The sequence below is a fragment of the Thermobia domestica genome, chromosome 11 (assembly GCF_964235325.1).
Source record: "Thermobia domestica chromosome 11, izTheDome1.hap1.1, whole genome shotgun sequence".
Lineage (NCBI taxonomy): Eukaryota > Metazoa > Arthropoda > Insecta > Zygentoma > Lepismatidae > Thermobia > Thermobia domestica.
The window spans coordinates 230589824-230602028 of record NC_137464.1 but is presented as its reverse complement, the minus strand read 5'-3'; positions in this window follow the sequence as shown (position 1 = coordinate 230602028).

Sequence of the window (12205 nt, the reverse complement as noted above, 5' to 3'; positions counted from 1 at the left end):
TTTTTTTTTTTTTTTTTTGCTAGCCAGAGGCTAGCATCCTCTTAGAGGGCTACACCCTCTTCTAGGTGAGGGAGTTTATGGGATAGGGCTTAAGGATTAGCAGGTTGATGGGCTAAGTGATTTTTGTATATTTATTATTATTTATTTATTTATTATCACAAACCTGGACATTATGATCGTTGTGATCATAATCATAAAATTGCGGTAAGGTAAACATTTATATATTAAGTAAATGATGAGTTGTTACGTTAAGAAAGAAAGGAACCTAAATAAAGAGATGAAAATATGAAGAAAGTAACCACAAAAATAGATAAATAAAGAAATATAAATATATCGAAAGTAACATGGAGAAATATAGATATTTGCATACACATAAAACAAACTTCGAAATATAAATATAAAATATTGATGGTGTAGAGATTAGTATATGTTCAGCTATGGTTTAGAATATAATGAAGGTGAGTGATGGAGTGAGGTGCGATACACAGGACAACACAGGAGATGTTAGCAAGAGATGAAGTTATCTTCTGCCTAGGGGCTGCTCTAGGCTGATGAGGACATAAGGAGCCCTGTTAGAGACAGAAGGACTTACTGTGCTGAAAATGATGGAAATAAGTGAGGTAGATGGGCATGAATTTGATAGTCGTCGAGTAACAGTAAATCTGGGTGTGCAGGTGGCAGTGTATAGCAGTAGAGAGTGAATAGCAGACTGAGTGGGGAGTAGGCATAGCGAGGACGAACAGGATGAAGAGCATGATAGTGCATTGTATCGAGGAGTAATGGCTGGTGAGAAATATATCGGACTGTGATGAACTTCTGACGAAGGGATTCGAGATGAAACGTGATGTCGGGGAATGTGATGAGATTATATAAGTCGCGGGTTGGACTGGGTAACTGGATACGGTGTGCGATGCGGAATGCGTGACGCTCAAGGACACGTAACTTTTCGTAGTATGTAGGAAGAGCGGAAACCCAGGCGGTAAACCCGTAGGTAAGGACTGGGCGCATGAAGGCTTTGTATGTGTTAAGAACTGTTTTAGCTTGTAGGCCCCAGGTAGTGCCAGTTAGGCGCTTTAGGAGGTTCAGGCGCTGATAAGCTTTGGCAGCTACTTTCTTCAGGTGAGGTTTCCATGTGAGGTGTGAATCGTAAAGAATGCCCAAATAGGTAACGGTTCGAGTTGGAACAATTGGAGTGTCATTAACTGTGAGGAAGAGCAGTGACGGGTTGCGGTGAACCCGAGAGCGTTTTCGGGGTGGTATGAAAGTAATGGCTTGTGTTTTTGCGGCATTTATTGTAAGACTCCACTTCCGACACCAACTAGTGAACCGATTAATGGCTTCCTGGAGAGCGTGATTGATCTGGTGGATAGTATTTCCTAAGGCCAAAAAAGCAGTGTCATCTGCATATTGAAATAAATATACATCAGGAGGAAGTACGGGGAAATCGGCCGCAAAGATGATATATAACAACGGTGAAAGAGCAGAACCTTGGGGTACTCCTGACAGAAGGAAGATAGGATGAGAAAGTTGATTATTGATGCTGACGTAGGAAAGACGACATACAAGAAAGTGATAGATGAAGCGAATATATGTAATGGGAAACTTGAAATGTAGAAGCTTATGAAGAAGTGCCAGATGCCAGACTTTATCAAAGGCTTTTTCAAGGTCGAACAGAAGTAGGCAGGATGGTTTAACGGAGTTATAATGATTTGTGATGAGACTGGTGAGGCGAAGGAGTTGATCATTAATAGAGTAAGATGGGCGAAAACCTGCTTGGTGAATAGGAAGGATATTTTTTGATTCTAGGTACGGGTGCAATCTTTTAACGATGATGCGTTCTAGAATTTTGCTAAAAGTAGATGTCAGTTGAATAGGTCTATAGGAAGATGTGGCAGTGGGTGGCTTGTTTGGCTTCAAGAACATGAGTGTTTTAGAGGTTTTCCAGTCCATTGGAAAGAATCCGGTACGAAGAATGAAAGTATAAATGAGGGCAAGAAGTGTCAGGAGTATAGGAGGACTTTCCTTAATGTGTCGGTACGTTATATTGTCAAAACCTGGAGCAGAGTTTCGTTTGCGATTAACAACAGTAATGATTTCAGCTGTGGAAATGGGTGTTGTAAGTGGATGATTTGGAAGCGTATGTGATATATTGGGCTGTAACTGAGGAGAGTTCAGAGGTAGGTGGGAAACAGGATGCTGAGCGGGGATGTCGGAAAGTGGTGTGGGTGTGAAAATTTCCTGCAAGTAGTCTGCAAAGGCGTTGGCTTTTTCCTGATCACTCTGAAGTGGTGTGTCATTATGGAGTAGAGGATAGTGAGGTTTAGTGTATTTACCGCACAGAACGTTAAAGCGTTTCCAGAATTTCGAAGGGTGACTAGTGTCATTGAGGGTGTTACAAGTTTTCACCCAGTTTCTCAGTTTATATGCCTTGAGATAATTTCGAACAGTGCGTTGCAGTTGATGATGGTGATGAAGGGTTTCTGGGTTACGAGTACGCACATATTCGCGATAGAACTGCCGAGAGCGGCGAATCATAGTTAAGTATTGCGGTGGTAGTTGTGGTTTGTATGGAATAGAAGCTGAGCAGGGAATATAGAGTTCTGATGCATGAGAAATGGTAGAACTGATTGTAGTAATGCTCTCGTACAACTGCTCTTCCGTAGCTGGTGGGTTTTGATTAGCAAGAGATTGGGAAATATGATCACGATATTTGTTCCAGTCGGCTTTGTCGTAATGAAGTGTTAATCGAGGAGGTGGTGTGTTGGCAATTTGAGGGGCGTGCGTGTTTTGATAAGTAAGTTTGAGAGGTGCGTGATCGCTTCCAATTAGATCTAGAACTTCGACTGTGCAGTGGGAAGTTATATAGTTCGAAGAAATGACCACGTCAGGCGTTGTCTGAGAGACAGGACGAGACGGTTTTTGTAGATCATGGAAATTTCCTGTTGTATGCGATGTAAGAAACTGTAAGAACATAGTACGTTCATTATCTGTGCGACTATGGAAATTAATGTCTGCCATGATGAGATAATGTTTATAAGTATTTGAGATGTGTTGAAAAAAAGCAAGAGGGATCTGATGTCCAGGTCGGATATAAACTGTGATGAGAGTGATTGCGATATTTGGGAAATACAAAGTTGTGATAACATGTTCTGGAAGGTTGGGGAGCGGACAAGTATGGCGCCGAAAGGGCAAAGTATGGTAGAAGCCAATGGCTGCTCCGCCGTTTGCTCGTTGAGCAAGAATCTGGCTATCACAGCGAAGGATGTTGTAACGGGGAAAGCGGATGGTATCAGTAGGTTTTAAAAAAGTTTCGTTGAGAAGGAAGGCATTCACATTTTCTTCCAACAGGAGCGTGTCAAAGAGCAGTTTGTGTTTGAATAATGATCGAATGTTGAGGAACAGAAAGACAATACCCATAATAAGAGGTAGTATGTGGAAATAGTTATTGGTTGGACGAAAGATTTGTGGTATGAAAATAGACATCAGTGTTTGAATAGGTCGCATTGAAGGAGGCGTGGAAGATGATGCGGGCAGCATGAGTAATTTGTTGTAAGATATGTGGACGGATAAATGGATGAATGTTTTGTAATGCTAGAGTTGTAAAAGCTAGAAGTTTATCAATAGTGACGGGGGTCGATTCTACGGGAAAGTCGGTATTGGTGGATGAATCATGTGTTCGCAGTGGGGCTACTAATTCTGGATGGGATGTTTCTGGTAGGTTTACCCTTGCATTTGTAGCTGTAAGTGGGATGTTGTTCGTTGCAAGTAGCGCACCGAGGTGGCTGAGTTAGATTCGTACATGAGCGAGTAGGATGTGTGCCAGTACAGTAGCCACATACGACAGTATTACGGCAATTGGCAGTAGTATGTTGGTTATCTGCTTGGCACTTCTCACAACGAATGGGTAACGGGGGTGAGGACCGAGAGGGTTCCACACGATGTCGTTGCTTATAGATGTAAGCTCCATTAGCAAGTAAGATATCAATGGTCTCTTGAGAGGCACTAAGGATCCGCACCATATATGTGGGTCCTTGATCGTTGCGAATGCGAAGGGATTTTGTGATGGTAAGACCCTCTGCCCTTAATTCGTCTGAAATTTCGTCGTCGGTATACGACGGATCGATACCCCTTATAACCACAGAAAGGAGAGGAGGTTTCTTAGGCGGTGGAGGTTGTTTGCGCCGAGATGAACTAAGAGTTTCTATGGTGGCGTTCTTACCGAAAATTTCAAAGGAGGCCTTATTACGGACAGTGATGGCAAATTTTGGATCATGCGACTGCAGTATAATTCCGTTACGGGTTTTAACGACTCTAATGAGATTGATGCTTGGAAGATATTTGCGTAATTGCAGAACTACAAACTTGACATTTTCGAATTTTGGGTCAAACTTTTGGAGTAAGAATGAATGAAGCTGATGATCGGATGTTGAGGGAGTGCTTAGAGATGATTCTTAAGATATATTCGCAGTTCCCAGGTCCATGGCGTTAGCTGTTGACGGTGATGGTTCAGTTACATGCAGCCTCTTTGCTGGTGGTGAATTTCTGACACGGTCAGCGTAGTTCTCCGTGCGAATGAGCGATCGTGATCGGCTGGAGGCGTTCGAGACGGTGGAGGCATTGGAGCGCTCTGAAGCTCTACGTTGTCTGCCGCCCTCCTTCCGCTTTTCCACCTTTGTGGCATGTGCCGGTGGAGCGAGAAAGACTGGGGGTAATCCTCCGTGACGACCATCCATCGAAGCCCCAGTGATCGGAAGAGGATCCGCCATGGAGATCAACACGTGGGCCGAAGCCCGAACTTAAAGCACCAAAGCAGTGTTCAATGATGTGATGAGAGATGTTGAAGGTGAGGTGACCCGTTTGGATATCACCAAGGTAGGAGGAAATTTCCGGACAGACCCGTAGCTCTGCACACCCTTGGCTTGATCAGTCTGGAGAGCAGAGCTCGTAGGAATGACGCAGAAAAGTCTCCGGGATATAGAAAAGGAAGGTTTCCAAAAAGCACAATAGCCACGCTATTGCGGTTGTCGCTAGCAGAGAATCGCTTGCGACCGAAAGTATGTCGTCTTTTCCGACCGAACTCTCAAAAGTTAAGGAAACGTGTTGCCGTGGATGCCCGCGCCTTTCTGTTGTATAGAAACACTAAATTGATTCTTTATTTCGAAAGAAGAGTGGCAACATTAAAAGAATGAATAAATATAAATGAAAAAAGTGTGAGTAATAACAAGTCCTGAGAGCTTTGTGGGCCGCAGAAAATGGTTTGGCGGGCCGCCATTTGGACAGCACTGGTCTATATGTTGTTCGTAATATTGTAGCACTTAACTGTATCTTGATAGCTATTAATGTGTTTGATTTTGGAAAGAACCTGCACCTGTATCGTAGGGTTTGAATATTTCGATTAGTTGACGACTAGATTTAAAAGTCCGAAGTTATAAATTGTAAGTGTATTTTCTTCACATGTTATACAGTAGTATTGCTACGTTTGAAATGTGCCAATAAACCTAAAATAGATAAATGTATAAATGAATATTGAATTATGTCAAACCACTGTACACAAGGAAAAGCCCAGTGACAACACTAAATTAATTTCTTAGAGTAATAAAAGTTAGTAAAGAGTGAAAAAATGAAATGAAATCTTTGAGTTTTACGTCCCGCTGTTATGCCGGTTAGGCTAAAGGAGACGGTGATGATGAATAATGAATGAAATGGTGGAATGAAGAAAGTGGGAGGAAACGGGAAAACCCCGAGGAAACCCACGCACACGGTGTTTGTCCACCACAAAGTTCACTTGACAGGGTAGTAAAGAGTGCGTAATCATATGCAAAAATAGACATACAAAATAATAATTGCAGCGCACGTTTTAAAAATTGTAACCATTAATAATAGGAAATTTGTGAATTTGAATTTTTAATTTAAATCCTTTTAGCATGTTAATAATAGGGATAACTAAATTTCTTGTAATAAGGAGAATTCAAACTTTGAATTTTGTCCATATCATTTGGTGCAGCACGTCGTACTGTACGGGCGGCGGTAATTTCGTCACCGGAAAGTTCGTCACGGTAATTTCGTCACCGGTAATTTTGTCACCAAACTATTACCATATAGCTAATTTCGTCATCGAAAATTTTGTCATGATAATTTCATCACCAGTGTCTTTAAGAACATAATACAAATACAATGAATGAATCGAAAAAGTTTTTGAAATTGCTTTCTTAAATCTTCAACTGAAGCAAATTGAAATAATAATAATAATAATAATAATAATAATAATAATAATAATAATAATAATAATAATGATTATTATTATTATTATTATTATTATTATTATTATTATTATTATTATTATTATTATTATTAAATAAATAGTTACATATTTTATATATCGTATTTGAGATAAGAGATAAAAGGTCCTAGTGATTCTGTCAGAAATATTATCAAATAGGAAATTTTGTCACGGTTATTTTTTCACCTTTCTTGAACTAAGTAGAGGCAAAGTAAATGACCTAAACAGCTTATGTTATATTAATCAAACTTGGAAAACAATTCGGTTGGTGTTGAACTCTGCAAAATTTAAGTTTCGGGTACTCGACGCAGAAGCAAGCACCAATGCAAGAAAATAGTGCCAGTTTCAGCAAATGTTAAAAGCAAAGGCAACATGGGGAACTATTGGGTTTATACAGGGTGTTTCAGATAAAACGTCCAGTGCTTATAAATCCGAAATGGCTGAGAATAAAAAGATGAAACAAAAACTGAGATAGAAAAATGTCATAGGGCGCATCACATGGTGTTGTCGTGGTGACCCACAGGGCCCTCCTTCAAGGGGGCCCAGGGGCCAACTTCAAATTTTCAAATGGGAACACGTATTGAATCATACTTCATTCAATAGTACTTGAAAAACGAAACAACTTTTGTAGGAAACAATTTTCGATCTGGGCCACCGTTTTCAAAATGGCCGCAAAAAATGTTCTGTATCAGATAAAACGTCCAGTGCTTATAGGCCTAAATCAGAAACGGCTGAGAATAGAGAGATGAAACAAAAACTGAGATAGAAACGATGATAAAGCATATCAAGTGGTGTTGTTGTGGTGACCCTCAGGAAACTCCGTGAAGGGGGCCCAGGTGTCAACTTCAAACTGATACAGGACTTTTTGCGGCCATTTTGAAAACGGTGCCCCAAATCGAAAATTGTTTCCTACAAAAGTTGTTTCGTATTTCAAGGACTATTGAATGAGGTATGATTCAATACATGTTCCCATTTGAAAATTTGAAGTTGGCCCCTGGGCCCCCTTGAAGGAGGGCCCTGTGGGTCACCACGACAACACCATGTGATGCGCCCTATGACATTTTTCTATCTCAGTTTTTGTTTCATCTTTTTATTCTCAGCCGTTTCGGATTTATAAGCACTGGACGTTTTATCTGAAACACCCTGTATATATCACTAATTACAAATATTTAGCTTCCCCAATATCAAAATTTAAGAAAAATTGAAAACAAATATGGGAAGATATGCCAATCCGTTCATTTTCCCGCAAACTAGATGAAAATTTGCATCATTCTTGTACCGTTCTCCGAGCCCAAACTCTTGGACCTTCATCTACGTTAACTGAGTCATGTGAAAAGCGTGATCTTTTTTAGGAGCTATTGAAAGAAGAATGTTATATTTCAACTCTGATTAAACATTGGCAAATTGTTATTGGATATATATGTGAAGAAAACAAATTTATATAAAGGAAGAAAAACATATACTCTAAATATTTCTAACAATTTCCATTAAATAATTTCACTTCTCAATAGCCTTATGGAGCTACTGAGAAGTGAAACATGGATGGTGGACGGAAACTTTTCAATGACTCCTTAATATAATAAAAAAAAAGTAGGCCCTATATGTTATTGGAGGTGAGACTTCCTTTACTAGGAGTATGCGTTAATGCAAAGCAAGACAGAACATTCATATGAGAACATCAATATCGGCAAGTGAAAGATTATCTGTTACAATTCGGTTTTTGGCAAGTGGTAGTCTAAGTACGTTTATTATTATTATTATTATTATTATTATTATTATTATTATTATTATTAGTAGTAGTAGTAGTAGTAGTAGTAGTAGTAGTAGTAGTAGTAGTAGTAGTAGTAGTAGTAGTAGTAGTAATAGTAGTAGTGGTAGTAGTAGTAGTAGTAGTAGTAGTATTAGCAATAATAATAATAATTACCTACTATAGTAGAAACTAATAAATATTATTAATAGATAATTTATTGATATCCATGATATTACTGGCACCAGGTAGGAACCAAGAATAGTAGTCCAAGGCTCCATTGTTTGTGCAGGCTGTAATCTCATTTTTTTTACGTCCAATGATTATGCCGTAAATGTAAAGAAAGGCATGATAAATACAGGTAAATTATAAATAAATAATAGGTAGAATGAAAAAAAATATTTTCTGTTTATGGACAGAACATATTAACAGAGCCGTACCTATGGAGGGGCCGTCGTTCCGGGTGCTGACAAGAGGGCGTTGAACGAGCAAGCAGGAAAAAGTGTCGGGAAAGAGTAAACTACGCGGTGCCCCATAGAAGTATTTGCGCCCTATTAAATTAATATTGTTGTTGGTTTCTATAGAAATATTTTTCGTTAAAAAAAAAACTCCCCCGCTTCGGTTGTAACCCAAATGTTTCAAAAAGTTACAACTTTTTACTTACTAGACACTTCTTAAAAAAAGTTATTCTATCTTAATGACGATGTAATATACAAGGTGCCGAGTAATGACAGTATACATAGGAGCGTTTCCAAAATCAGAAATGGTCAAAGTATGTTTTCGGCATTTTGATGGTGATGAGCTTCGTTAGTTAATCTCGCTTTTCTACCTAATCGTAATAATCACTGTAGTGTGGTTAGAACAAAGGTTTGAAAATGAGAGGGTGAAGAGATACGCAAGCTGCTGTTTGCGCGGGAATATTAAAAATGAAGGACTCAATTTTCGTGTTTTTTGCCACAGTATTTGCATTCCGATCTGATCAAATCTCATTATCGTGAAAATTCACACACATCTGGAGTAAAAGGAAGGGTTGCCAGGCACCTCTGTTTTTGATCCTCTGGAACAAGTGATAAATGTTCTCGCCTTTCGGACAAGAGAGGTCTCATTAGATTCGCTGCTGAAAGAGAATATTAAGCTCAAAAAAAAATAAAAATGAACACAAAACATCATTAATATCACAATAAGTTAGTAAGTTGATATAAGTGAATTTTCTCTTTTAACGAAGTTCTTAATATCACCTTCTGTTATATAAAGTTCTGTTTTTCGTTATTCTACATGACTAAAGAGTTCATTTTATTTGTCTTACACTTAGATTAATGAAATCTTTAAAGAATTTAGTTAATGACAACTGAGCCAAAAAAGGAAGTGTTTCTTTTTTTTTTTAAAAAAAAAAAAAGGAATAATATGTTTTCTTGGGTTTATTGTATAGCCTTACTCAACCTGATCCTTGTTCCTGGCGAGACATTTGTTTTTACTACAACCATGTGTCCATAGTATACGATTTCCTGACGTGCTTACATGTGCAGTATACGAATAAGCTACTGCGTGGAAAGTGGGATCATACAGTTATTGTGTAGTAAGTAGGGAAAAAGATATGCCTTTTTTTTATGAATAAAGAAAACATTATTGCAACTTAAAGGTCCCCTATTACACGTTTAATTTTTAAAATATTACTTCTCATTAAGATTTTTCCGTTCGTCGTACCCGCGGCATTTTCCATTGTCATTTTGTGTTCTATTTCGAGCTGGTTTGCTTAAGTGGGCAGAAAATATACAGGTGACTTGTATATGGGATTTTATGCTATAAGAAGAGTCCAATTTGTTTTATAAAAACGCAAAAATATTTGATTATATTCCAGTGATGTCTAAACAACGAAGCTATATCCTCAATCTGGTACACTGACAGCCTATACATTTACACTACATTCAAGATTTTTAAAAAATCAAAACATTCTTCTAGAATAATGAGAAATTCCACATTAATTGTAAAGCATACTTACCTTCTTCCCGCACGCCCCTGCTAAGAATATTTATCGTAAATTATATGAATTTTGGAAGGGTGGCTGTAGCCCAATATGAGTCACTGGTACCGTACATACAAGGAGCATCGGAATATTCATTTTGTATCGTTTGTGATTAATCTAACGCTCCCTGGAATTTCCAAAATAAAATTTGAAATCTTTATAAAGATCCACCAAATTATTCTTCGCCCCCTCTGCCCCTTAAGGTGGTGCGTTATCAAAATAACATTTCAGATTTCATAAACGCATATTTTTTTGCTACAATGCCGCCAAATTTCACATTAATTAACAAAAAAAAAAAAAAAACCTTCTTCTCGTATGTCCCTACTAAGGATAGATATTTATGGTTATTATTTTTATTTTTGAAAGGGAGCTATAGCCCCATATAAGTCACTGGCACGTGCAAGGAGCATTGGAATATTAATTCTGTGACATTTGTAAATAATCTGACGCTTACTGGCATTTCCAGAACAAAATTTTAAATTTTCATAAGGATTCATCATCTGATGCTTCGCCCCCTGTGCCCAAGGCGCGAATTACCGGGGGGATGAGGGGGATTTTCTCCCTCAATCGCATTTTGTTCCCCCCCCCCCAAAGAAGTCAGCTGAAGTATCCCCACCGGGGATGCTCGCTTTCCGCCCCAAACTATGCTCAGTATAACTCCAAATTTCTTCGGAATAATCGATGTAAACGATTCAGTTTTGGTCATTTCTACTTACCACCTAATTACCCACAATTTTCAACGTTGTTTAGTTGAACTATATTATTATGACTACGGTTGTTACTTGCAACTGTACCTTCGTACCCTTCAGTTCGTCATCATTCGTGAATTTGAATGTACTAATTGCATATAACAAAGCCACATATGGATTTATAAATTTTCTTAGCGGTTGGCCAAGAAGAGGTAAACAAATAGCTTCTTCCACCATACTTGGCGAAGTTCGGACATTTATCATCTTATTTTAATTTTTATTATAACATATTTAATTTTCCAGTGTACTCTTTTGTTAGCACATGGTCTTCATTCCCTAGTAGTTTGTGTGTATGCAACTCAAAAATTGCATTTAATTTGTGATAATTAGCATAGTAATCACTGCCTTTTACAGTTTACGGAAATGAAGTTTTGAAACTGTACTCAAAATCTGAGATATAGGTATTCTCTTGTAAGTATATGTTAACGTACACGCTGGGGATACGCTCCTAGTGAGCAGACATGTTAGTGAATGTGATTTTTACGTGAATAAGCGCATAATTAAAGACTTGTTTCAGCATTTTTTAATACGACTGGTTCTCTGTGTCATTGTCCGTGTCTGTATAAGCATTTCAACTGAAGATTTTTTTTTAAGTTAACCCTTCATTTTTCCATCTTTCTTTTCGCTGTACAGTTTGCTGTCCACGCTAATAATGTTGTCTGAAAAACTTTATTTGAATAACGTAGCCCATAATGAATCAACTCATCTGCAACCTAACAGTAAAGTAATTGTAAGTGTTGACTTCCAGAGCCCATCACGGAATCGATGTTTGGAGGAAAAAAAAAGTCGTGAAGTGCGCAGCTTTAGCGGGGCGTAGGAGCACAAGCTCGAAATTTGAATTGAGAGATTTTAAATATTTGGCCTTCGATTTGACCTTGATGTCAAAAATCGGGACCAACAACAATCCATTTCTTGTTTGATAGGCTAATATCTAGATTTTCTTTTTTAAAAAAGTATGTCCGGTTTAACTGATAATTTTAGTGGTTTTTATAAGACTGAAGTATATATATTTGCTACCTGTATGTAATAACGCAAAGTGGAAGATTTCAATAGGAGTGGAAAAATTAACATATGCTTCTGATCATGGCTATCGCTCGGGCCGAATTAAATAAACCTTAGAGAGCTAGGGGAACAAGAGTGAGCACAACATTTAAACACGTTCAGAAAGGTTTGGTGGGGGATGTGTGTATGTTAGACAGTGGCGGATCCAGGGAGGGCGATTGCCCTCCCAGAAGAGGAAACTTTCTTATTTTATACATATAAATAAAACTCATTCCAGAGTTTGAATCTGTTAAAAGTAGCTCTAAGTAATAGTATAACAACCCCCCCCCCCAGAAGTAGGTCTGGATCCGCCCCTAATGTCAGACAATATATACGTGCATAGTTATTGTCGGTAGATTTATTAA